The 27,147-nt window shown below is 47.6% G+C and overlaps 1 protein-coding gene and 2 non-coding genes across 4 annotated transcripts in view; all 3 read left to right on the top strand.

Annotated features, from left to right (window-relative positions):
• Positions 1–27,147, top strand: part of COP1 (COP1 E3 ubiquitin ligase) — a 689,508-nt gene that overhangs the window by 84,295 nt on the left and 578,066 nt on the right. The gene's annotated exons all lie outside the window — the stretch shown is intronic.
• Positions 1,174–1,288, top strand: LOC146833743 (U5 spliceosomal RNA). The gene has a single exon (XR_014960925.1). It is a non-coding gene; the product is annotated as a U5 spliceosomal RNA (small nuclear RNA).
• Positions 18,133–18,247, top strand: LOC146833742 (U5 spliceosomal RNA). The gene has a single exon (XR_014960915.1). It is a non-coding gene; the product is annotated as a U5 spliceosomal RNA (small nuclear RNA).

Genomic DNA, 27,147 nt, shown 5'->3' with positions numbered 1-27,147 from the left:
GGAGATATTTATAGCAACATGGCCACTCTTTGCTTGCTGTTGATAATTATAGGAAAGATGCAATACCTCTGCATGTCCCTACACATGTTGAGGACAAGCATTTTCTAAAAATCGAACTTAAACGTATTCAAATGTTTTGCAACCACTAACTAACTGCTTTTGTGTTTCATTTCACACTTCACAATTCACTTTTATTTGTGTCACCAGCCATGCTGTCCCTTTCATATGAAAGAGCAAGGACGACTAAAAGGAATTAGACAGTTTATGGGAAGGGTAATGGTGTGAGTATCTATTGTAAGAAGCAAAATGCCCTCTGCCATAGGGTAAAAGGATACCGCGGGTCACCTTTGAGTTCCATGACTTTATAAAAGAACTGTCTCTGCCTTTGTTTGGCCGCTTCTGTTTAAATGCAGCTACACGGTGACTTTCAGAGTCCCTATACCGCACAGCGCAGCAGAGGTTGCTGTATGTTTTTTGTTCATATCTTCAGCTCTCTTTCTGCCTGCTATGTGGCAGATGTTAGTTGGCACTTCGCATCAGAGCAAGAAAGATATTTGTTTAGATGTAAAGGTCACAACACGGAAACACCAAAGAAGGATAGCTAGTGTTATTAGACAGCCTCCAGTGAGCATTTGAGTGCGGTTGGTATGTAGTGACATAGATGATTTTCTCTCTACTGTTGGCCCCTACCACTTACCATGTGTAACGTAACTAGTGCTTGTGAAGCGTTCCAATGCCTTCGGGTCGAGTTCGCGCTATATAAATCTGAAAAAAAAACAACGAGCCAGCCTGCATGCCTCGATGGTGGCATGTAAAAGTCGTCCTCTTGGGAGCCACCGAGCCTCAAAAGCCTGCGCGAGGCTCCGAACGCTGCACCATTCAGAATGTGTAGAGTAAAAGGAGCCGACGTTAGGACTTGAGCTGGGAGACTCGAGTGTTACAGCCTTTCCTGTCACGTGACCTACGACGAAATTTGCATACCCATAAGTCCGTGTCACTAGTGCGTCCCGCTTTTGTTTCGATTGTCTCAACAAGTGTTTTGTTAATGTACCGGTTTATCACGAGTTGGTTATATTTTAATTGGGTTATCAAAGATGAACATAGTGTAGTAAATCACCCTAACATTCTGTGGAAATTCTTTTTCTGCGGCCACAGTCAGCGGTTGTATTGCTCATACTCTGGTTTCTCTTCAAACCGAATAAATCTTTCGCCTTTTACTAAAGATTTCCGTGGAGAGGAACATTAAAGAGTTTCACTCAATTTTTGAAAGCCCTGCTGCTGCAGGGTTACCCTTCTTTGGTGAATAAAAGATCCAATCTTCTCATTGATTGTATCCAAATTGGGTTTTAAAGTCTATGCCTGTTGTATTAGTTCTTATCGCAGTTAGTTGAAAACGAATTTTATTGCGACGGATTCAGCTACTAATTTGTCACATGACATTTAATAAGGACTCATGCAACGCAAACATGGACGTATCATCTGAAAGGCTTCAATGCTATATGGCAAGCAGCGCTAATCAACATCAGATAAGGAAGGATCAATTTGTAAATAAAATACTTATCCAATCCCATTGATTATTGAGATTTTATTTAAATCCACTCTGTGACTCAAACTGTATAGGTGCATTAAAATATATATGTATACTATTTAAATAATGCCATGGCCTAGTTAGTTGCCTGCTTTAAAACTGGCGAATCGGGTTCGAGTCCTGCAGACTTAACCGGTGCCTCAAGAAACGAGCATTAGCAAAGGCATTAAGTCGAACCTATGCGAATTCGACTGTCATTGCTTATGCTCTTTCTTAGCAAGGTACAGCAGCACGGTTGAAAGTAAAACATAAAAGTGCGATGACGTAGTCAATGCTTGCTGCATTATAGTGTTTTTTAAAAAAATAATTAAACATGCCGCCATGCATCTATACAACATGGCAAAAAACATTGTCAAAGCCAATAGACCTCTCATAGGGGAGACCTATTGGCTTTATCAATGCTTATGGAAAATAGCGCGATGATGTGGCTAGCGCTGGCCATGTCTGATTGATATCTTTTTTTTTCTGGCAGGAAGAGGTGGTGAAAGGGTCAAGCAAAAATGTGGTGCGGGTCAGAAAGGCTGGACAGTAGCGTGGGGTACGGTACAAGCAACAATGGGTAAATGGAGTTTTGGGTATGTGGCAAGCAACCATGGGGGAGGGTGGCAGGGGGACAGGGTAAGCAATGATGGGGGAGGGGCAGAGAGAATGGTTCATGAAACAAAGCAGTGGGGGATGGGGACGGGGTAAGGAATAACGAGGTGGCAACAATGTGGTAGGAGGCAGGGTGACCGAGCAGGCAATGACAGAAGAGGTGGAGGGGTAGCAGGACAAGCAAGCACAAAAGGGCAAAAACGCGGGAGGGGGATGGGCAAGCAACGTTGCGGAGTGGAATGGAGGAAGTGGGAGAGAGCCTGCAAGCAAATGTAGTCTTATCAAGTGCTACAATTTAAATAAACAAGCATTAAAAATGCAAAAGGTCTCGCATTTTTTTAAGTTAGAGCTATTGGCTATTGTAAATGGCAATGTCTTTTACCGTTGTGTGATCACTCCACTGCAATCGAAAACGCATAAGTAAACGAGCTCAAGCCACCAAAGTCCACTGAAACAGGAGTGGGAAATGTGCAGGCAGAAAACACAAGAAAAACACTTTCTGGTGAAAAATCAGCAAGAAACGAGCAGCCATGGCCGCACCTATTCCCCATTTATTAAAGATCAAAATAATAAATAAAAAAACGTATTTACCAGCTTTTGTATTGCATGTAGAAGTAAAAAGCTGAATCGCAGTTTAAGATTCTTCGGCGAGGGGAAGAAGGGAGAGTTGGGGGCACAGAGGGAGGAGAAATGGGGGCATATTCTCAAGACAGGCGATAAAATTATCACCGCTTTAGCGGCAGAAAACTGCCGCTAAAACGGCGATAATAGGCTTGATAATATGCTCTATGGAATTCCAATTGAAGCCCATGTTAGATGTGAAGGACATCTAACATGGGCTTCAATTGGAATTCCATAGAGCATATTATCAAGCCCTTTATCGCCGTTTTAGCTGCAGTTTTCTGCTGCCAAAGCGGCGATAATTTCATCGCCTGCCTTGATAATATGCCCCCAAGTACCTCCATCACCTCTGGAGCAGCGGTAGGGCACTGATTTTGTTTGAATTATCTGTGCTAGGTCCCTGCTCAATGGAGACAAGCATAACTGAGAGTTTGGCTGCGCTGGCCAGTTAGGAGGCAGCAAAGAAAAGTGAAGCAGGAACGAGCAAATGATAGGCAAGGGCGGACTTTAAATCCTGTGCTGAACACAATAGTGTCGCAAACAAGCGCATGCGCTCGCAGGCTCGACCCTAAAAAGTACTATTGCCTTTGAACTACTGTAACCTTGGGACGTAGTTTAAACATACAAGAATGACTAAAAAGATTAACAAAAAGGACTAAGAATGCAAAGACTAAAAATGGTAAAATAAAAGGATTGGCCACCTGCACTTCTTTTTAGACCTATGGCCACATGTGATCAGACATGTAACTCACATGGCCCAATGCCCCACGCTGTTTGTTTTGGTGGGTGGAAGCAAAATGTGAAAAAAATGTGAATGACAACTGAACAGACTAATGATGAAGAGGTCTGGCCCAAAACTCTTCTAAGCATTGTTTGTGGCACCTGTGCCTTCATAATTCCTTGTTTGAAATGCTTTTTTCGGGGAACTGTGACCGCACATTGCCTCCTAGACTACACTGCCTACTTCCGGCTCCCTGTCCTGCATTGTGCCTCGTGGACAATCCTAACCTGAATGGTGCACTTTGAGCAGGCTAGAATCTGCATCGCGACATCTGTCAATTATCACAAACTGTGCTCCTACTTTTGCATTGTTCTACTCCGATTGTGCACTGTGTTCACTTTTACTGTGATTGAGGCGTCTCAGCAACGGGTAGATGAGGTGTAGGCTTTTTTAACATTTACAAATGAGCAGCGCAGCAATGTACAGGTAAAGTGTGAGGTTTGTACCATTTGTAGGTGCGAAGAAATTAATAACGGACTAAGGGGCATATTATCAAGCCAGGCGATAAAATTATCACCGCTTTAGTGGCAGAAAACTGCCGCTAAAGCATCTAACATGGGCTTCAATTGGAATTCCATAGAGCATATTATCAAGCCCATTATCGCCGTTTTAGCGGCAGTTTTCTGCCGCTAATGCGGCGATAATTTTATCGCCTGGCTTGATAATATGCCCCTTATTTAGCAGAGCTTCGTAACACACATCAGCCATTTGGAAGCACTGAAAATAACCGGTGTTACTACTGCCAGATTTAATAGGAGTCAGTTTACCAACCTCGGAATGATGGAAGTCTGAGTCAGCATTGCCAAGATTCAAACTGTGAATAGCAAGATTTACACAACAAGTATTTAAATTACAGCGCCCTTTTGCCGACAAATAATGATCTATTAAAAAAAATGAATGACAGTGTAGTTGGAGGGTCGGCCATACTAAAAAGAGTGAGCATCAATGAAGCTCCTAATTGTCCCAAATGGCTTGGCTGAGTTACACAGGAAAGACAATGTAAATTATGTGGAGTAGTCTGTGATCAGATATATATTATGTGGCACAATTAATAACATTAACTAGCTATTTTTACAGGTTAATGTATATTGTTATGAAAAACATACCAATGATATAGAGCATGCATAGGTTTCTTCAGAAGAAACCTGTGCACCCGCACCTGTGCTGTGCCCCAGTGAGCTGTGTTTTTTTGTTTTAGGGTGTTTCAGCAATTGCTGCTGGCCCCTCAACCTTATAAAAGACGCTTTTGCGCTACTTGAATTTCATCTTTTTGTTTACCTATCTTTCTTGGATTAAATAATTGACAACTGTGTCATTTATTAGCTGCACACATGTACGGTGATGCATGCGTGCACATGTTAGCAAGCATGTAAGCACCTGCGAAAATGACATGGCTATCAGCGGAGCCCGTGTAAATCTGTCTTGTAGTTCCTATGACTGATGCTGTACAGCTTTAGTGAAAAGCATAGGCAAAGACAATAGGTCCCAAAGGCCAAACCTTTTGGCTTTGCCAATGCTTTTTTTTCTTTTCTTACAGAAACCACGTCTCAATCTCTAGACTCTGTGCGCCCACCATATTGCATCTTTGTTTAACACTAAGCTGCGACGGGATTAAACTGTTTTAAATGCAAAATTAAACCAGGGTTTAGCCCTAGTTTTTCCGCAGTAGTGGGCGCCCTCGTTTTTACTGCATGCCCACTTCTATTTCAGACTCCTATCTCTGCCCAGTACATGGCTGCACGTTTTGGGAATGTCTTAAGCCATACTTCATCTTTTTGTCACAAATGGTTGCAGAGTACAATTCAGCATGTATTTCACTGCAGTAACACCAAGGTACGCCCCGTTTTCTTCTTCATTTAGAGAGCACAGTTTATGCTTTGGTGAACGGAGACATCCCTAGGTTCAACCACATGTGCTGTGCAATGCTTTTGTTTCTGATATGCATTGCATTAGGTTGGGTCCACATACATAATTGCTCTGTAGTTCTATTTTTTTGTTAAAGATGTATTGTACTTTCTAAATGTGTTCTTGGATGCGTGTCTCTGATTGGTGAGTTATTTTACGATCTGAGCATGTCAGTTGTTTGCTGATGTAATTTGTGGAGATGTGTACTTTAATGGTATTTAACATACAAGTACTTCTGGATATCATTTTGGAGTGTGGAATTACTTTTTGTACAATGCTCACTGATAACTGAATTTTATTTTGTTGTTTAAATCGCAACTGTTATTGACTAACTCATGAGTATTATTTTATTTTATGGTTCTGAGTTGTTTGCTACGGTCGGTAAGTGATTTCTGACTATTTGAAAAAAAATAACAAAGCGTTTTTCAGAATTTTTCATAGGGGTAGTTGAGAAAGGAGGGTTAGAAATATAAATAATTCCATATGCTGAATGAAAAAAATGTTGTCTGAGCTTCTTTATCTAGTGGTGGTGTTATGGAAAGCTGTTCCAGAATTTTTACTAGTGGTAGCTACCTCTACTATTGATGCCGTGTTTGGACACACAAATGCAAGATGAGTTCTGGGAGTCCGCAGGTGTGAGGGCAAATTTTGAAGCGCGGTTAAATTAATATTTTTATTTACTACATGATTCATTGAAAGGCCTTGTTGTACCGTGCACCATTTTCAAGCCCCCTGGAGTTTTTATGTGTGCTTATTTGTTGTTCAATCAATCATTTGTAGAGCGCGCTACTCACCCGTGAGGGTCTCAAGGCGCTGTGGGGGTGCTGCTACTGCTTGAACAACCAGGTCTTGAGAAGTCTCCTGAAGGTCAGTAGGTCCTGGGTCTGTTGCAAGTGAATGGGGAGGGTGTTCCATGTCTTGGCGGCAAGGTGGGAGAAGGAGCTTCCGCCAGTGGTCGTTCGGTGGATGCGTGGAACGGTGGCGATGGCGAGGTCAGCGGAGCGAAGCTGGCGGTTCGGGGGTGTAGAAGGTGAGTCGTTTGTTGAGGTATGTTGGTCTGGTGTTGTGGAGTGCTTTGTGAGCGTGGGTGAGGAGCTTGAAGGTGATTGTCTTGTTGACTGGGAGCCAGTGCAGGTCTCTCAGGTGGGCAGTGATCTCGAGGATGAGGCGAGCAGAGGCGTTCTGTATGCGTTGAAGTCTACTCTGGAGTTTGGCTGTGGTTCCCACGTAGAGGGCGTTGCTGTAGCCCAGCCTGCTGCCTGACGAGGGCTTGGGTGACCATCCTTCTTGTTCCGGTGGGGATCCATCTGTAGATCTTGCGAAGCATGCGGAGGGTGTTGAAACAAGAGGAGGAGACGGCATTCACTTGCTGAGTCATTGATAGTGTTGAGTCCATGATGAACCCCAGGTTGCGTGCATGGTTGGTGGGTGTCGGAGCAGCTCCAGGCATGGCCGGCCACCAAGAGTCGTCCCAGGCGGAGGGGGTGGAGCCGAGGATGGGGACCTCCATCTTGTCAGAGTTCAGTTTCAGGCGACTGTTCCTCATCCATTCTGCGACTGCCTTCATTCCTTCGTGGAGGTTGGTTTTGGTGATGGCGGGGTCCTTGGTGAAGGAAAGGATCAGCTGGGTGTCGTCGGCATATGAGATGATGTTGAGGTCGTGCGATCGGACGATGTTGGCGAGCGGTGCCATGTAGATGTTAAAAAGGGTCGGACTGAGGGATAATCCTTGGGGTACGCCGCAGGTGATCTCGGTGGCTCCTGATCGGAAAGGTGGGAGGCGGACTCTCTTGGTTCTGCCCTGTGAGGAAGGAGGTGATCAGTACAGGGTTTAGTCGCGGATCCCTGCTTCGTGGACGTGTGTGCGTTGGGTGTGGTGGCAGACGGTGTTGAATGAGGCTGAGAGATCCAGGAGGATGAGGGCCGGGGTTTCGCCATTGTCCAGCAGGGTCCTGATGTCTTCGGTGGCGGCGATAAGGGTGGTTTCGGTGCGGTGGTTGCTGCGGAATCCGGATTGGGCTGAGTCCAGGATGTTGTTCTCCTCGAGGAAGCGGGTCAGTTGTCTGTTGACTGTCTTCCCAATGACTTGAGCAGGGAGATGGGCCGGAAGTTCTTGAGGTCCTTTGGGTCCGCCATGGGTTTCTTGAGGGTGTTGATCTCGGCGTGTTTCCAGCTCTCTGGGAAGGTGGCGGTCTCGAAGGAGCTGTTGATGATCTTACGGAGTTGGGGTGCGATGATGGAGCTTGCTTTGTTGAAGATGTGGTGAGGGCAGGGGTCGGATGGTGATCCAGAGTGGATGGTGTTCATGATTTTGATGGTGTTGTCGTCGTTGACGTGGTTCCAGGAGAGCAGGAGGCCGGTGTGGTTTGAGGGCAGTGGGTTGGAGGTGTCGGCGGTTGTTGGGGGGGTCTGGGTGTTGAAGCTGTCGTGGATGTCTGCGATCTTGCGGTGGAAGAATGTGGCTAGGGAGTTGCAGAGGTCTTGTGACGGCAGGATGTCGTTGGAGCTGGGGTGGGCGAGTTCTTTCACGATGTTGAAGAGCTCTTTGCTGTTGTGCGCGTTGTTGTTGATACGTTCCTTGAAGGAGGTCCTTTTGGCTTTTTGTATGAGTTGGTGGTGCTTGCGGTTGGTGTTCTTGAGGGCTGCGTGGTTGTCCGGTGTCTGTTTGTGGCGCCATTTCTTCTCGAGTCTTCGGCAAGTCTGCTTGGATGCCTGGAGGTCGGTGGTGAACAAGATGGCCTTCCTGTCGGTGCATCTGTTTGAGGGTTTCCTGATCGGGGCTAAAGTTTTGGCTCAGTCGTCGATCCATTGCCAGAAGTTGCGGGCGGCTGTGTTTGGGTCGGTTGGTGGGTCTCGGGCGAGGGTGTTGAATAGCTGTTCTTTGTTGACCTTCTTCCAGCTGTGGTGGGGGATTGGTTGCGTGGTGCGCACGTGGTTGTGCGTGGCGCGTTTCGTAAAACAGAAGTGGATGCAGCGGTGGTCGGTCCAGTGGAGTTCGGTGGTGCGGCTGAAGGTGAGGTGGTTGCTGTTGGAAAAGATGGGGTGGAGCGCGTGTCCGGCGGAGTGGGTGGGTGTCGTGATGAGCTGTTTGAGTCCGAGGTTGTCGAGCAGGGTGGTGGAGTTGCTGTCGTTGGGGTACTCTAGGTGGAAGTTCAGGTCCCCGAGGAGGATGTAGTCTGTGGAAGCAAGGGTGTGCGTGCTGACGACATCTGCGATGGAGTCGCTGAACTGTGGTCGGGGTCTGGGGGGTCTGTAGACGAGGGTTCCTCTGAGGGTGGTGTTGGGATCGATGTGGATCTGGAAGTGCAGGTGTTCGGCAGTGCGGAGGGTGTGTTCGGTGCTGGTCGAAATTCTGAGGGTATTCCTGTGGACGATGGCGATTCCTCCTCCCAGACTGTTGGTGCGGTCCCTGCAGGTGATATTGTAGCCGTTCGGGATGGCTATGACAATGTCCGGCGCCGAGGAGGGGTTCATTCAGGTCTCCGTCAGGAAGGCGACGTCCGGGGAGGATGAGTCAATTAGGTCCCAGAGTTCAATGGCGTGCTTGTGGACGGAGCGGGTGTTGAGTAGTATGCATCTGAGATGGTTGCGACCTGCCCTGGTGGGAGGGGCAGGACGTGCAGGTGTTCGGTGGCTGGTGAAGTTGCAGCTCCGGCAGGAGATAGGTCTGTGGGTGAGCTTCGGGTGGCCTGGCAGCAGGTGGGTGATCGGCCGGCGTGGAGTTTGTGGAGGAAGTTGGCTTTGTAGCGGCGTCGGGTATTGTGGAGCTCGCGGGGGCCAGGGGGTCTGGCGCTGGGCCAGGTCCGGGCGTGGACGGGTGCAGACGGGCTTGCCTTCGGCACGCCTGTGGTGCGCCCGCTGCGTGCGGCCGCATAGCGGCCACCATTTAGAAGGGGGGGTGGGAGGGAGGAGCAGCTGGGAGGCGAGTGGGGGGACGCATGGGCGAGCGCGGGTGGCGGGGACGCAGGGGACGCAGCAGCAGGAAGAGGAAAAGAAAGCCAAAAAAACGGCAATCGGGGAGCTACAGGAAGGAGGGCGGAGAAGGCAGACAAGGAGAACGGGCAAATTAGGAAAATTAGGAGGAAAAAACAAGCGAGCAGACACAGGAGGCGTGAACTTGCGGGAGTGCGACACGGGCACAGTCAGGTGGAGATGTGCAGCGTGGGGAGAGACCTGCCTGATAACAGAGTCAAGGGTCGCTCTCTTCGCTGCGCAGCGGCCGCCATTAAGAATGGGTGGTTGGAGGGAGGAGCAGCTGGGAGGTGGTGGGGGGACGAATGGGCGAGCAAGGGGTATGGGGGGTTAGGGGATGCAACGGCGGGAAGGGGAAGAGGAAAAGAAAGCCAAAATTATTATTATTACGTCCTGCTGCTTCTAATATAGTAGTAGGAGCTTAAGAATTCTTGAATTGAGGAGGAGCCTAGCGCGCAACCAAGATGGCCGCGTAGGTGCGAGGCTCCCGAGGACCTCCGCAACCTCCTACGATTATCCTGATATTATCCTGCCCTGGCTGAGGGGACTATGTTGGTGAACCTGAGCTGAGGTGGCACCCGTTTCCCGCTTCCGAATCGGACCTCGGACACCGGAGTGAGCACCGATTGAGGTTTGCGGCCTTCCCCTCGCCGGACCCCGGATTTGCGCTGTGGGGTGATCCAGTGACAAAGTGAACAACAGCGGCAGGCAGGGCCTGGCGACTCGCGCACCCCGCACTTTCGCTTTCGCTTTCACACCCCCTTGCCGTCTCTGCGAGGTTGGGTCGCGGAGCCCTTGGTGTTGGTGTGGCCTTGCTGGGAGACCCTGCCTGCCTGCAGGCTGTGATCCACCCCGCTGCTCTGAGGTGGCCCCCCCCGGAGCTCGTGGCCCTGCTTTCCTGCCCTACACGACGTGGCTGGTGCGACTGGGAGACTGGTGGCCATGGCCACGAAACAAGATGGAGACCGGGCAAAGACCAAATCGACCCGGCGTGGCGCCGTCCATCAGGCCAACAGTATGGACCGCTATACCCTCCAGAAGGGATCTCCCGATGGACCGCGCAAGTCCCCTGAGAGCCCTCCTGATGCCCCAGACCTGCCCGCAGATCTGACTCTGCGAGATGTCATGGGCGCCATTGCCGAGATGAAGGCCTCGGTGGGCCAGCGGTTTGATACACTGGCGCAGAAGATCGACTCGGTCCTCGTGGATGTTGGCCTGGTGAGGGCCGATCTTTCCAAAACCAACGACCGAGTAGATTCTTTGGCCCACACCGCATCGGGCCTAACGACAGATGTGGCGGCCTTGCAAACCGAGGTGCGCCGGCTTAGTCAGGCGAGTGCGCTTATGGATCGACGCCTGGAGGACTCCGAGAGTCGGGCACGGAGGAACAACATCCGCATTATCGGGGTGCCCGAGGGACGCGAGGAGGCGGCGGCGGATCTCTTTGTGGAGGACCTGATTGCTACCCATCTCTAGCCACGGGGGCTGAGTAAACTCTTCGCTGTGGAGAGGGCCCACAGGGTTCCCGGGGGAAGGCCGAAGGTCGGAGCCCCTCCGAGACCTCTCATCGCCCGGATTTTCAATTTTCGGGACAGAGACGCTATCCTGCAAACCTCCAGACTGCATGGACCGGTCAAGCTTGACAATATGGAGGTAAATTTTTATCCTGATTTCACCCCAGCGGTCCAGAAGCAGAGACTGAGCTTCCTAGGCGTCAAACGCCGTCTTCGGGACCTAAACCTCAAATACGCCATGCTCTTCCCAGCCAAGCTGCGAGTGGAGGTGGATGGTCGCACGCACTTCTTTGATCGTCCCGAAGCGGCCGGGGACTGGCTGGATACTCTGCCCGGGGATCGTGATCGGGGTGGCGGGGGGGGGGCGGCGGGGGGAGACGGCACGCTGGATCGGGACTGAGGGTTTAATATTGGGCCTCACTTTGGACAAAAATGAAGCCACTTTCGATTCTGCGTCAGTTTTTGTAAGTTCCCCTCCTATGGAGGTTGTGTTGGGTCTATTGGGGGTTCTCCCTCCTCCTCTAGGGGGTCTAGTTAGTTTAACTATATATGGGGCGACAGGCACACTGCACGTTGGGGGGGCTGTTCGGGCTCATGCAGGGGTGCAGGGAGGGGGAGTTCTGTTGGGGTGGGTGGGTAGGGATGGGGTGTTGTTCGTTTTTATCACAAGGCAAACGTATTTTTGTGTTAGTTCTAAAGTGCTCTCCGGGGGACGAATGATGGCTTCTGTATATGATGGGGGGGTAGGGAATTAACTTTGTTGTCTTGGAATGTGAATGGACTGGGGGACAGGATCAAACGAGGTGTGGTCCTGCAGTTTTTGAAGCGAATCTCGCCCGATGTAGTCTTTCTGCAGGAGACACACCTCATTGGCAACTCCTTCTGCGCCATGAATCGGCGTGGCTATCGCCTAGTGGCTCACTCGGGCTTCACGTCTGGCTCAAGGGGTGTGGGCATCATGGTGAAGAACTCGCTCCCGTTGGAGATTGATGAGGTGCTCCACGATGACAGGGGACGTTACACGGTCTTGGTGGGAAGACTGGAGGGCAAAGTGGTTGTCTTTGTGTCAGTATACATCCCACCGGGGCTGCAGTCGACCACCTTTGCAGACCTGGGGCGCCTTCTCCTTGGCCTTCCGGGGGGGCTTTTAGTTGTGGGGGGGGATTTCAATGCGGTGGTATCTGGGACTGTGGATCGTCACCCTCCTAGGGACCTCCCCCGGGCACAGGCGTGGCTACCCGGCCTCTTGGATACATTTGGATTAGTGGACTGCTGGCGTTTAAAACACCCCACGCAGCTGCAGTACACTTTCCACTCGGGAGCCCATGGTAGTCTCTCACGACTAGACTATGTCCTTGTCCCGGCGGCCTATGTTGGGAGGGTGGGAGAGGTGCGCCATTTGCCACGGGGTATTTCGGACCACTCCCCGCTCCTACTGCACTTTGATGTCTTTCCGAGGGGTGAGGGTAGGGTGGTCCCAATCAATCCTTGGTACCTGCGCGACCCCACCATTCGCGCTGAATTGATTAAATCCCTTCAGCGATATTTTGATGAGAATGTGGGGTCCGTGCCTTCGGCTGTACCGCTATGGGAGGCCTTCAAGACAGTACTCCGAGGGGAGGCCCTATCCCTTATTTCCCACGCCCGGAGGCGCGAGCGGGAGGAGGTGACCCGGATGGAGGCTGAAATAGCCGAGTTGGAGGGTAATCTAGAAGGTGGGGTGACGGATGCCGCATTACATGTCCTCCAACTCAAGCAAGCGGCCTATAGGGCCCTCGTCACGGAGGCGGCCAGGGGCCTCAGTAGAGAGCAACAGGGGCGACTGTATGATGTGGGTGATAAGGCTGGTAAACTTATAGCGCGGTTGGACAAAAAAGAGAGAGCGAATCGTGTGGTCCCGCTGATTGAGAAAACGGATGGTGTGTGTGTAACTGAACCAGAAGAAATCGTCTCCTGTTTCGCGGATTATTTCCGTGGAGTGTATTCCCCGGTGTCTCCCTGCTCGGAAGAGGATTCCCGTGCCCTACTCAGTGATATCGCGCTGCCGTCCCTTTCCGGGGATGACAGGGTGTCGCTGGACGCCGCTCCCACCTCCGACGAGATCGCCCTCGCCATACACTCGGTCGCTTCCGGCAAGGCCATGGGTCCGAATGGTCTCCCTATCGAGTTGTACAAGTTGCGACCGGATACGCTGGCACCCCACCTCCGGGCTATGTTCCTGGCGGCACACTCGGTGGGCTCCCTCCCGCTGGACCAGCGTCTGGCTACAATCGTGGTCATCCACAAGGAGGGGAGACCTCGGGACCGGGTTACATCCTATCGGCCCATTTCGCTACTGAATACGGAGCCCAAGATTCTCGCCAAGGTACTGGCCAATCGGCTGGTCGGCCTGGTGGGCGATTTGGTTCATCAGGACCAGTCCGGCTTTATTCCCCATCGCAACACAGCCCTTAATCTGCGGCGTTTGCACGGTGTGCTCGCACGTGTCCCGTTCATACGGGAGCCGGCCATTTTGGCGTCCTTAGACGCCACCATGGCGTTTGACACGCTTGAATGGCCATATATCTGGGCGATGCTTGCGAAGTTTGGATTTGGCCCAGGGTTCATCAGTTGGGTCAAATTGCTGTATTCGGGCCCATTGGCGCAGGTGGTGGTGAACGGAAGAGTATCGGCTCCGTTCGAGCTGGGCCGGGGCACACGGCAGGGCTGCCCCTTATCGGCGCTCCTCTTTGCACTTGCCTTGGAGCCCCTGGCGGAGTGGCTGCGGTGGGAGCCTTCCATCCGTGGTCTCCGCTGGACCCCTGAGTATGAGGACCGCTTATCCCTATACGCTGATGACATCCTCTTGTACCTAGCTTCCCCACGTAAATCACTCATAGTACTGGTTGATGTTTTGCATTCATTCGGTCATAACTCCGGTCTGGTCATCAACTGGGCTAAATCGTGTGTGAATGTTCTTTCCGGGGAGGCTCCTATCCTCCCGCGGGGCTGTCCGATCCAGGTCGCCCCGCAGGGATTTAGGTACCTGGGTGTCTTCATTACTCTGGACCCGGAGGCTCGGTATGATCGGAACTTGCTTCCCCCCCTCCAGCGTCTGAAAGAGGATGTCGCGCGCTGGCGGCGTTTGCCGCTTTCGCCGCTCGGCCGGGCGGCATTGTTTAAAATGATGTCGCTGCCGCGTTTCCTGTACGCGTTGCAGAACACTATGGACCTCGTCCCAGCGTGCTACTTCCGCGAAGTGGAGAGTTTGCAGCGCCGCCTGTTCTGGGACGGGAGGCCACGTATTGCCCTGGCTAAGCTGACGCTCCCATGGTATGACGGGGGGATTGCCCTCCCGGATATTAAACGGTATTATTGGGCCTCCCAGCTAGCTGCGATTAATCAGGGCCTATATGGGCCCGCCTTAAACCCGGCGTTTGAAATGGATAGGATGCTACTTCCAGGTGGTGACCATAATCGAGCGCTCTACTCTAGCGCGCCCGACGCTCGCCTAACGGGCCCCACGCGTGTCATGGTGCGAGTGTGGCACGCGGCCAATGCAGCTATGGGGTGGAAGGACCGTTTGACCCGGGCGTCACCACTATACGCGTCTGAGCGGTTGGGCTCCTTGTGGACCTCGAAGGGCTTTGAGAGGTGGGACATAATAGGCATTAGCAAAGTGTGGGACCTCTGGACGAGGGGAGGATTTAAAACGTTCGAGATGCTGCAGACGGAATTTCAGTTGCAGGGCAGCGAGTACTTTCGGTATTTGCAGGTCCGGCATGCGCTGGGCTCCGTCTTTCCGGACGTTGCCTCCATCCCGGAGTGTTCCCCCCTGGAGGATAGAGTGCTGGATGGACACGTCCCTGACAACACGATCTCACTGATCTACAAAAAACTGATCAACGACCGCTCAGACTTGTTGACTGCCCTTCGTGAGGCTTGGGTAGCCGATGGGCTGGAGCTGGACGACGAGGACTGGATCTCCGCGGTGGCCTCCCCGAAAGAGGTGGCCATACCGGCTCGCCTCCGTTTCGTCCAGCTCAAGATACTCCACAGGGTCTACATGACGGGGCCAAAGCTCCTGCGTATGGGCTATGCTGAGGACGGTTTGTGCAAGCATGGGTGTGGTGCGTTGGGGACTTTTCTGCATATCTTGTGGGAGTGCCCGGAGGTGGAGGGGTTCTGGCGTGGTGTGCATGAGGTGCTGCGAGTGGTAACGCATGTGGCGCTGTTGCCCGAAGCGAGGAGATGCCTGTTGAATGTGTGGGAGCCTACCGATTACTCGGTGCCGCAGACGTGGTGGGTGACTCTGGGGTATATGGTTGCCAAGCGTGATATTGCCCAGCTGTGGGGATCCCAGAGGCCCCCGACTGTCTCGGCCTGGAAGGAACATATGGATTGGTGCATGTTTCGGGAAAAGGTGGTGTATGTGGCGAGAGGTAAGCCTGGGACATGGGTGAAAGTATGGGGCCCCTGGAACGCCTACCGTGGGGGAATCTGTGCTCCACCGTTATTGCCTGATCCGTCGCCGGCCCCGTCCCCTTAGCCAACTCATCCCCCCGGTACCTGGGCACTGGGTGTACCCAGCCCTAATTCTGATCTCTCCCCCCCTCTTGAGATTCCTATGGATGGCTAGGATCCCCCCTCTAGGGGAGCACGTGTTGCTATTTCCGATTGAGGATTGCCTTGTGGGTTTGTTTGTATTTGTTGTTCTTTAAGTTTAAAATGGAACCGTATAGTGGGGTCTGGATAGTGTGGCTCGCAACGATGTTAACTCCTGTGCATGCTCAGCCGCAGCACCATGTGTTTTATAAATGTATATCGTATGCTCCTTTCATTGCTAGCGGCCGGCCGGAAGGTTGTAGACCCATATTTGTATATTTTTGAGTCTTGTAATAAACGGTTTCAAAAAAAAAAAAAAATTCTTGAATTGACACACACAACAATATGTTGCTGTATTGTAGACAGCAGCCTGCATGCAATGACCAAAGCTTTATTTTTCAAGTCAGAAATGGAAGAATTTCTTATTCAAATCAAGAATGTAAATCACTTTTTTCACACTTGATCTGGAAGATAGAAGGGACGGAGCTCTCATGGCCTGAAATTCGAGGTCTAATTTACTAATGTTTATAGGGAATGCTGCTTGTTTCCCAGCTGAAAAGTTAAGATGTGGTTGGAACAGACTGATAACTGGTTTGGAACCAGTTCTACATTTGGCAGTTGGTTTGGATCTCACATGTTAACATTTTTAAATCCTTCAATCAGAATCCTTGTGCTGGTTCGCAGATCTGTACCCATGATTGAACTGCGTTAGAGCATCGCTACTTAAAATGTAGCGCACCATGCAGAATTCTGTGACGATATCAACCAGAGTGCGAAGGAACACATTGAACAGTTTGGGTGATATGCAGGGTCGCTTTACATTATCTGCAGCTCCCTAGGCTAGTGTAGCTTCTACTTAATGTCTTGTTTTTTTCTGAGAAAAGTTGCTGCTTCGGCTGATGTGTGTGCGTTGGAATGTCCTTTTTGTGTGCAATATCGTTTCGATTCACAGAAAGCAGTGGGTACCAGGCATCAAAGTTTTCAGTGTCGCCCTCATCTATAAATGTGCAAATCACTTAAAGACCCTCGACTTATTAGCAGGTTTTTGTCATATGAATAAAGCGTTAGAAACCCCAATCTAGTGTTTGGAGATGAGACAGTATGCAATACATGGAAGCCTGCTAACCCTGTATAATACTTTGCCTTTAATTTTGTTAATTTGCATATTACAGTCGAGTTGTGACGTCTCCAGTCACCTGTAATAAGGAAATGACATAGCTGCTTAGCTGTAGTAAGTGACCACGGTTGCTTTGTGATGTCACAATGCCTCTGCTAAAGCCAGCAGCAGCCAAGGTGAGGGGCTGATCACAGAGCTGCGGTTTAAACAAAACCAGAATTCGATTTCCCTCCTTGTGACCTTGTTTTTCTAAGACAAACAGTAACCAGCAGAAAGGAGATATTTATAGCAACATGGCCACTCTTTGCTTGCTGTTGATAATTATAGGAAAGATGCAATACCTCTGCATGTCCCTACACATGTTGAGGACAAGCATTTTCTAAAAATCGAACTTAAACGTATTCAAATGTTTTGCAACCACTAACTAACTGCTTTTGTGTTTCATTTCACACTTCACAATTCACTTTTATTTGTGTCACCAGCCATGCTGTCCCTTTCATATGAAAGAGCAAGGACGACTAAAAGGAATTAGACAGTTTATGGGAAGGGTAATGGTGTGAGTATCTATTGTAAGAAGCAAAATGCCCTCTGCCATAGGGTAAAAGGATACCGCGGGTCACCTTTGAGTTCCATGACTTTATAAAAGAACTGTCTCTGCCTTTGTTTGGCCGCTTCTGTTTAAATGCAGCTACACGGTGACTTTCAGAGTCCCTATACCGCACAGCGCAGCAGAGGTTGCTGTATGTTTTTTGTTCATATCTTCAGCTCTCTTTCTGCCTGCTATGTGGCAGATGTTAGTTGGCACTTCGCATCAGAGCAAGAAAGATATTTGTTTAGATGTAAAGGTCACAACACGGAAACACCAAAGAAGGATAGCTAGTGTTATTAGACAGCCTTCAGTGAGCATTTGAGTGCGGTTGGTATGTAGTGACATAGATGATTTTCTCTCTACTGTTGGCCCCTACCACTTACCATGTGTAACGTAACTAGTGCTTGTGAAGCGTTCCAATGCCTTCGGGTCGAGTTCGCGCTATATAAATCTGCAACAAAAAAAAAAACAACCAGCCTGCATGCCTCGATGGTGGCATGTAAAAGTCGTCCTCTTGGGAGCCACCGAGCCTCAAAAGCATGCGCGAGGCTCCGAACGCTGCACCATTCAGAATGTGTAGAGTAAAAGGAGCCGACGTTAGGACTTGAGCTGGGAGACTCGAGTGTTACAGCCTTTCCTGTCACGTGACTGACGACGAAATTTGCATACCCATAAGTCCGTGTCACTAGTGCGTCCCGCTTTTGTTTCGATTGTCTCAACAAGTCTTCTGTCGATGTACCGGTTTACAAGGTTTATCAGGAGTTGGTTATATTTTAATGGGTTATCAAAGATGAACAGTGTAGTAAGTCACCCTAACATTCTGTGGAAATTATTTTTCTGCGGCCACAGTCAGCGGCTGTATTGCTCATACTCTGGTTTCTCTTCAAACCGAATAAATCTTTCGCCTTTTACTAAAGATTTCCGTGGAGAGGAACATTAAAGAGTTTCACTCAATTTTTGAAAGCCCTGCTACTGCAGGGTTATCCTGCTTTGGTGAATAAAAGATCCAATATTCTCATTGATTGTTTCCAAATTGGGTAATAAAGTCTATGCCTGTTCTATTAGTTTTCATCGCAGTTACTTGAAAACTGATTTTGCTGCAACGACATGGACGTATCATCTGAAAGGCTTCACTGCTATATGGCAAGCAGCGCTAATCAACATCAGATAAGGAAGGATCAATTTGTAAATAAAATACTTATCCAATCCCATTGATTATTGAGATTTTATTTAAATCCACTCTGTGACTCAAACTGTATAGGTGCATTAAAAAAAAAATATATATATATATATATATATATATATATATTCACTGAAAAAACCATAGGTTTCAGGGGTGTTATAGTTAGCTGGACTTTTCACTTGTACAAAACCATTGAAATTCCCCCGTTATAGTTAGTTCAGCTAACTATAACTCGCGCGCCCGCAATGCACTGCTGATGACGTCACATATTACATCACTCATGACATGGTCAGTGACATCACTCATGACATCACTGATGACATCTCAAATGACATCACTCATGACATCATCCAGTGAATGTCTGTTTTTCTGAAAATTAAATATGTTTTATATATGTATATCTCAAGGTCGATGGAAGAATAAATGGGTATATAAGTGTCTAAATGGATGATTTGTTTTTGAAAAATTGATTGTGTAACTGACTGATTAAGTGTATCATAGTGAATACATGGCTTAGTGAGTAACGTTTAAATATGTAAATATCTGTATCAGTCTCTCACTTTGTGTATAAGTGGCTGCTGCATTGGTTGGTGAGTGGCTACATGGGTGTCTATATAGGTTATTAGTTGGTTTTTTGAGTATCAGTCTGAGTGTCTGCATGGTTCGGTGGGGGGTATTACGTAGTGCATAGGTGCATGAATGAGTGACTCACTCTTTGTATGTGTTGAAGACAGCATGTGTGCAGGACTGTATGGGTGGATGAGTGTGTGTATGGGTGTGTTAGTGAGTGAATGACTGTCTCAATAGTGTCTTTATGAGTAACAACATATGTTTTAAACTAGTATATGTGACTATTGGTGTATATAAGTGAGTATATGTGAGAGTGAGAGATTGAAAGAGTTCCTGTATGAATAAGTATGTGTTTCTATAAGTGATTGTTTAAAAGACTAAGTATGTGTAAGTTTCCGTAGAAGTAAGTGTGGTGGTGTGTGTATAACTGTATATGCAAATAAATGTATGTTTGATTCTTTATTAGCATGAGTGACTATGTGTGTGAGTAACTCTATGGATGAGTGGCATTGTGTAACAGGATGTATAGGTGTATGAGTACATATGATGAGTGAATACATGTATGAGTGACTGTATAGGACTGTTGGTGAATGAGTGTATGTGGATCTTAGAATTACTGAAGAGGTTGTTGTAACTGGTATTGGTATGTCCATTGTTTTGAAAAGTGTAGTCTCTATTTTTGAATGTGTGTATCAAAGGTTATATTAGGGTGAGAGGAGGTCTGCCACTCTATCACAAGGATGATGTCATCAGTGATGTCATTTGAGATGTCATCAGTGATGTCATGAGTGATGTCACTGACCATGTCATGAGTGATGTAATATGTGACGTCATCAGCAGTGCATTGCGGGCGCGCGAGTTATAGTTAGCTGAACTAACTATAACGGGGGAATTTCAATGGTTTTGTACAAGTGAAAAGTCCAGCTAACTATAACACCCCTGAAACCTATGGTTTTTTCAGTGAATTTCTGAGGTTTTTTAAATGCTAATTCCTAACTATAACGTGTCTGAAACCTATGGTTTTTTCTGTGAATTTCAAAGGTTTTTTAAATGCTAATTTCTAACTATGCCTACAGAAATAGGACTTGTGAAGAAAGAAGAAAAAATGCACAGAAAGAAAAAAAAGAAGTGCAGAAAGAAGCAACAGAAGTCCTCAAAGGCGAAGAAAAGTCCCGGAAGAAGGATAACGTGCAGAAAGAACAAAAAGAAGAGCAGAAAGAAGCCTTGTTACAAAATCATCCTGTACCCTCAACTTTTTCAGACGGATACTGGTGGTAACTGAGTCTGATAACCAGTCCTAGAGCCAGTGCTATGTTAAAAGACACTTAGAATACAGTGAAAACACCTACATACACTAGGGAACATTATGCGTTGGGGTCCCCCTGTGATTAGCATGACCTCCTCTGTAAGCCCCTAGTATATAATAGGGCAGGGGGATTAAAACTACCTCTTAAAACAGGCCACAGGGCGTTTTTGCACACGTTAACTCAGGCCCCGTCCCCTCCCTTCACCACTGTGTAAACACGCCCTGTGTCCGTTTTTAGTTGGGAGATTAAGTTCATTTGAATCCTGAGGGTCCCTAGGGTCCAACTAGCCCACTAGGTAGCTCCAGTAAGTGCCACAGAGCTGCGTTGCAGAGAGGTGTAAAAAGTGGCACGGCCTAGACCACCTCTCTGCAATGCAGCTCAGTGGCGCTTACTGGAAGCACTTGGTGGGCTAGTTAGCCCCCGGGGGCCCTCAGTATTGAAGGAAAATTATATCCCCAATTTAAAACGTGCCATAGTGCGTTTTTGCACTCGTCACCTCAGGCCCGTCCCCTCCCTTCACCACTGTGTAAACGCGCCCTGTGGCTGTTCTAAGTTGAGAGATTAAGTCCCCTTGAATCCTAAGGGTCCCTAGGGTCAAACTAGACCACTAGGTACCTCCAGTAAGCGCCACAGAGCTGCGTTGCAGAGAGGTGTAAAAAGGGGCTTGGCCTCAGAACACCTGTCTGCAGGGTAGCTCCCTGGTGCATACTGGAGATGCCTGTTGGGCTAGTTGGCCCTCAGGGACCCTCAGTATTGAAGAGGAATTAATTCCCCAACTTACAACTCGCCAGGGTGCGCGTTTGCTGCAAGGAGGGGGCGTGGCCTCCGGCACGATGCCAGTCTTTTATTTATTTTAATTTTTTAAGAAGGGGGGCTGTGTGGTTCCCCTTCTTATTCTAATTTATTGGCTCTGATGACCCCATCCCCCAGGGCCTGTCTCCTAATTATATTTTTTTGACCCCAATCCCCAGGGCCGGCCACTGTTTTTTATTATTTTTAAAAAAGATATATTTATAGACACACCTAGGACATGCTGGACAAACCGTACGTACCTATCACCATGACGATTTGCGTGATATTCATTAAAAGGCGACTATGCATACAATGAATCCACGTGGAATGTATTTACACCACTAGTGAAGCTTTGACATGTCTGATGCCCTACCGTGCCTAATCCCGGTAGACACCCTTGTCGTTTATTTATACAAACATGGATAGCTATTGACGGGCACATTTAATACACATGCACACCAAGCCATTCAAAGGGGATTCGACAAAAATTCGACCAAAACTATGCAAGAAACCCCCCTCACGGTTAATAAAACACACATCCACTGCCGGATGTGTAATACTTTTTATTTTACTCTCTGGAAAGGAGACGAACATCACTTGAGAGTCACAGCGCGCTCCTGGCAGAGCCCAATGCTGTGTTACACCCACCATTGCCTGCTGAGTGCCACACACCTCTGTGTTGTATTCCACTAGCTAGTGCATATGCTATGACACTCTCTAGCCCATGTGCACTGTAACACCACCCCGTGAATATGTCATGCCACTCTTGTCTTCGCACGGGTTATATTGCCCCATCTAACGTGCCTTCCTCGATGCCTATGTTATAACGCACAGTGCTATGCCATACATATTACAATCTGGGATCCATATCTTTGTCACAGTGCATATGCAACGTTACACTCCCCAGCACATATTTTATATTACAACTTTAGAGACTAGTTAGGTTACACAACAATGCCCTGTGCATATTACACTCCAAGGCGCATATCGCATAGCACGCGCTAGTGCCTGTGCTATCTCGCGCTCTACAATGAATCTGTCATTGCGCACAATGTATTGCATATTATATTTCACGCCCGGTTCATCTTATATCACACTTTTTGGTGCATAGTTTATACCATACACTATATCTAGTTTTCATTTTCAATCGTGCTCTCAGGACTATGTTCTATATAACACTGTGTTCACCTACCCTTTTCACGGGCATTACATTTTGCGATAGGGGGTGGAGGGTCAGGGGGTGTTTCTGCCAAGTGAGCCTGGAGTCACAGTCACAAACGTCCTCTTCTTCCTGAATAAAAGTGAGATTATGCTGCATACTTGTTCATATTTTAAGAGTTCGCACAGACACACGTTTTAAAAACAATAAAGTTCCTAATACCCGCCTTCTCTGAACAGTTAGCTTGCTGCCCCATCCCCCTCCTCCCTATCCTCTGTTGTGTGAATCCATGGACTAGCCTCCTCCCTCCTGCCATGTATGATCTGATGTGCTGCCACTGCCCTCAATTTAGTATGATGTACCAGTCCACTCCTCCTGCCCTCCATTGCCCAATTCTATCCCCCATCATTGACCTCCTGCTTAAACTCTGTGCTTAGCTTGCTGCCCCTATTCTCCTTCCCCCTGCCCTCCGATGTCTTTGTGTATGCCCCTGCTCCATCCTTTTTGCCCACCATGTTCCATGGACCTGCCACTCCTATCTACTCTGAGTGTTCTGTTGAGCTGCCACTCCCCTCCCACCTGCCTAGCATTGTCAGATGACTGTAATCTGTCCCTGCCACCTCCACCCTGCCTGTCCACATGCCATGCCCCTATCCTCTTCCTCCTGTCCTACATGGTCCATTGTACTGCCACACCCTTCTGCCCTCCCTGGTCTGTTGTGCTGCAACTGCTCCTCCTGCCTGCCCCTTGCGGTCTGTTGTGAGGCCCCCTCCCCTGAACTTTCTTGTCTGTGCACAGGTCCTGACCCTCCCTTCTATCCTCCATCGTCCTTTGTGCATGCCCCTGCACCCTCCTTCTTGCCCATCATAGCCATTGTGCTACCACTAACCCTTCCACTTGCCATGCATGGTCTTCTGTGCTGCCATGGCCCCTCCCACCTTCCCTGTGTGGTCAGTTAGCTGCCCCTGAACCCCTCCCACCTTCCCTCCATGGTCTGTGTGTATGCCATTATAGTCTCACTGTTGCTCTCCATGGTGTGTCTTGTTTCTAGTGCCCATCCTGCCTGACCTCCATGGTCATCTTGCTGCTCCTGCCCTGCCCCCTTGCCCCCAGTCCTCTGTTTCCATGTGCAGACCCCTATTTCCTCCCTCCTGGCTTGTCTGTTCCATTGTAATGTCCCAGATCCGTCCAACCTGCCCTTTATGGTCTGTTATGCTGCAGCTTTCTCTCCTGTCTGTCCATTATGGTCCTGCCTCTTGCCCCTCTGTTCTCTGTTGTCTATGTGCATGGTCCTGTCCCCTCCCTCTTGCTTTCTATGGATTGTTGTGCTGCACTCCCGTCCCGCATGCCCTGTGTGGTGTATTGTGCTGCTGCAAACCCTGATGCCTGCCCTGCAGGGTCAGTTTGGTGCACCTCTCCATGTCCCTCCTGTTCTCTGTTATCCAAGTCCATGTACCTACCCCATTTCCTTCCATGATCCAATGTACCATACTTGCGAACATTTTGAACTTGGTAAGAGGGAGATTTTGAACAAAAAACTGGGGTATTGATTTTCCCCTTTGAGTTACATTGAAAAAGAGGAGATTGTAGACAGGAGACAGATAAAATAAAGCCCATTTGAGCTTAAAAACATTGGACGTTTCCTGGCTGAATCGGGTCTGTTGGCATGTATGGTTGTACTACCATTGCCTCTTCCTTCTGCCCACAATGGTCTATTACATTGCCACAGCCTCTCTTGCAAGTCCTGTATTGTTGGTTTGTTGCCCCTGCCCCCCTTTCCACTGCCCTCCATAGTCTGTTGTGCTGCCACGGCCCTTCCTGCCTGCTCAGTGTGGTTAAATTGTTGCCTTTGCACCCTCCTACCTGCCTTCAATTTTCAGAGTCCGTGCCCCTGGCCTCTGCCTCTCAACAGTATCCTAATGAACAACTAGATTGCTAACATTCTATATTTATTACAAAAGTGTGGAACGCCTGACGTCATCTTGATGTAATCAAAACTGTAATACCTAGAGCATTTCCTTTAGAAATTACATATATGAGAGGGTCTTATTGGCATCACAATTATGGTTAGTGCTCTAAAAGACTAAAATAAGGACATATTTTCTGAGTTTTCAAATAGCGAGAAAGCACTTTTAAATTATTTGTTACCTTTATGTTTTTTTATCCAGTTGACCACTTGATTAAATGTTGCACTTAGGGGAGAGGATGTGGTGTAACTTCCAGAACTGCAGACTTTGCAACTGGGGAACCAGGTTGCAGTTTCTGCTTCAGCTCGAGATTCTGTGATTCTGGTCAAATCACTTAGTCTCCCCATGTCTACAACCAAAATGAATTTGTTCTTGTGTGATGTAACCAATGCTCATGTAAAGCACTCCAATACCTGACAAGTCTGCACTATATAACACTGCAAAAACACAAAATAATAAGTGTTTTGCACACTTCTGTCATTGGGCTATATTTGGGCTACATCTGGGTGATTTTGGGCTACATTTGGGCTCTTTTGTCTCCGGTGGCCATTTTGGGAGATTTATTTGTTATGAAGTTTCCTAATTTCCTCATGTACTGCAGTCTCCTCAGTAGGAAATGCTTTCATTTTTTTACTTTGATTCCATCATGAAGGTATTCAGATATGTCACACATTTGCCATAAATTCTGAAAGTTAACACTCTAGTTGCTCATTAGATCACTGTAGTAAAACTACTGTTCACCATGGAAGTCTGCTCCTGGTATTAAAAGTGCATGTTTCAGTCTGCATGTCAGAATTTTTTAATGAAATAGAAGAGGATTTGAGAAGTCGCTCAAAATGTGCCCTCATTTTCTTTCTTCAGCATTAATCATAATTTCTATGGCAAAATGAACCCCCTCATTGTGTTCCTTTTTAAATTAAATGTTTTAAGTGTTACCAGTTTATTCCAATCAAGATGGCTTCAGGTGTGCCATACTTTTGTCATAATGAAGACAGTAAGCGCGCTAGTTGTTTTTAAGAATACTCTGGGACATTCTGTCATTGGGCTATACTTGGGCTACATCTGGGTGATATTTGGGCTACATTTGGGCTCTTTTGTCTCTGGTGGCCATCTTGGGAGACTTATTTGTTATGAAGTTTCCTAATTTCCTCATTTACTGCAGTCTCCTCAGTAGGAAATACTTTCAGTTTTTTACTTTGATTCCATCAAGAAGGCATTCAGATGTGTCACACATTTGCCATAAATTCAGAATGTTAGCACTCTTTTTGCTCATTAGATCACTGTAGTAAAGCTACTGCTCACCAGGGAAAACTGCTGCTGGTATTAAAAGTGTATGTTTCAGTCTGCATGTCAGAATTTTTTAATGAAATAAAAGAGGATTTCAGAAGTCAAAATGTGCCCTAGTTTTTCTTTCTGCAGCACTAATCATACTTGTTATGGAAAAATGAACCCCCTCATTTTGTTCCTTTTTAAATTAAATGTTTTAAGAGTTACCACTTTAATCCAAGCAAGATGGCTTCAGGTGTGCCATATGTTTATCATAAGTAGGACTGTTAGCGCTCTAGTTGTTCTTTGGAACACTCTGGGAAGCTGCAGTAGAACACAAAGGAATCAACTGACAGTCTCTGCCCTTGTTGGATGTACATGTTTTACTGAGAATGTCAGACTTTATTCTCACATGACTGAGAAAGATAATGTGAATTTACAGAAAATAAGCTCTCAGTTTAGCTTATAGATCACCTTCCAAACCTCTGTGGGAAAAGCATGAGAAAATATTTTTCTCTCAATCATGATATCCCAGCAGAAGGCTTTTTCACATGGTGAAATCACCTTAGAACATACCACAATTCCTAAAATGAGTATGGTACCATCAACAAATGATTTATAATGTAACTAAAGTCTTAAAACCTTCTATTAACTGCAATGCTTTTTAATGAGGTGCTATCATGTATATTGGTCCCAAGATGGCTGCCAACACTTCTTGGATGAAGTGCTGACAGCCAATCAGATCTCAGGATGAGATGTGTGGTTAGGCTCCGCCCACATATATATATGATTTTACTTTTGATTTTCTCAGGAACTACTGAACAGATTGACACCAGACCTGCAAAAGGCACTTCCCTGAGCTGAGGACTACCTCTCTGCCAAATTTCAAGTAATTCTGTTCAGCCGTTCAGGCTGTACCTTGGACTAAAGGTCCCTATGGAAAATTGCATGGGGAAATTGTGTTTTGGGACCCCCCTTTTTTCTCAGCCCCCGCTTGACGAATCCCCCCGAGACTTTCAGGGTAGGAGCGGAGCAGAGCGCCCCACCTATTTTGAAAATTTCGCGAGGATTCGTCAACCGGCGCCAAAGTTATTCCAAATAGAATGTTGCGGATTTCCTATGGAAACACGGTCCTAACTATAACTATCTACTGGCGACCGCCAGTAGATAATATATATATATATATTCACTTAAAAAACCATAGGTTTCACACATGTTATAGTTAGCTGGACATTTCCCTCATAAAAAACCAATGAAATTCCCCCGTTATAGTTAGTACAGGCAACTATAACTCACACGACCGTAATCCTCTGCTGATGACGTCAGATATTACATTACTGTATTTAGACACCTATTTACCCATGTCTTCTTACATTAATCTTTAGCTATACATATATTACAAATATTTATTTTCCAGTAAGACACATATGTAATCAGTGATGTAATATCTGACATCATCAGCAGAGGATTACGGTCGCTTGAGTTATAGTTGCCTGCACTAACTATAACGGGGGAATTTCATTGGTTTTTTATGAGGGAAATGTCCAGCTAACTATAACATGTGTGAAACCTATGGTTTTTTAAGTGAAAATATATATATATATATATATATATATATATATATATATATATATATAT

This window comes from Triturus cristatus, chromosome 4_2 (genome assembly GCF_964204655.1).
Source record: "Triturus cristatus chromosome 4_2, aTriCri1.1, whole genome shotgun sequence".
In the NCBI taxonomy this organism is placed as follows: Eukaryota; Metazoa; Chordata; class Amphibia; order Caudata; family Salamandridae; genus Triturus; species Triturus cristatus.
Note: the sequence above shows the minus strand (reverse complement) of the source record. Positions and strands in the feature narration are given on the sequence as shown.